Consider the following 337-nt stretch of genomic DNA (forward strand, 5'->3'; position numbering starts at 1 on the left):
AAGAAAAGTGTCTGCTTGCTCTGTGCCATTCTAGATGTGGAGCATTTACAGTCAGCATTTCTAGAGTCTGGGACATCTGCAAGTGTGCACGAGAGGCAAGGAAGAGGAAAGCAGAAAATAATAAATGGTCCTTGCTTGATCACCATCTGAGTGCGGTGAAATAGAGCCAGACCATGCTCTAGTCCTGTCCCATCCCCCGTTCAGGAGTCTTGGATCTCAACATCGTTGAACTTCAAGTTTGTGCAGCTACTTCTTAAATAATGGCTGCAAAATGTTCTTCTCCCAAAACCTGCCCATCTTTGAAACAACATTTCCTCTCCGTGAAAGGGCTTTCTCT

The 337-nt window shown here is 45.1% G+C and overlaps 1 protein-coding gene across 1 annotated transcript in view; it reads left to right on the top strand.

The window, feature by feature from the left end:
* COL17A1 (collagen, type XVII, alpha 1) overlaps window positions 1-337 on the top strand; it is a gene marked incomplete at its 3' end in the record, with an annotated part of 35803 nt that overhangs the window by 24463 nt on the left and 11003 nt on the right.

Source organism: Buceros rhinoceros, unplaced genomic scaffold (assembly GCF_000710305.1).
Source record: "Buceros rhinoceros silvestris isolate BGI_N320 unplaced genomic scaffold, ASM71030v1 scaffold8033, whole genome shotgun sequence".
NCBI lineage: Eukaryota > Metazoa > Chordata > Aves > Bucerotiformes > Bucerotidae > Buceros > Buceros rhinoceros.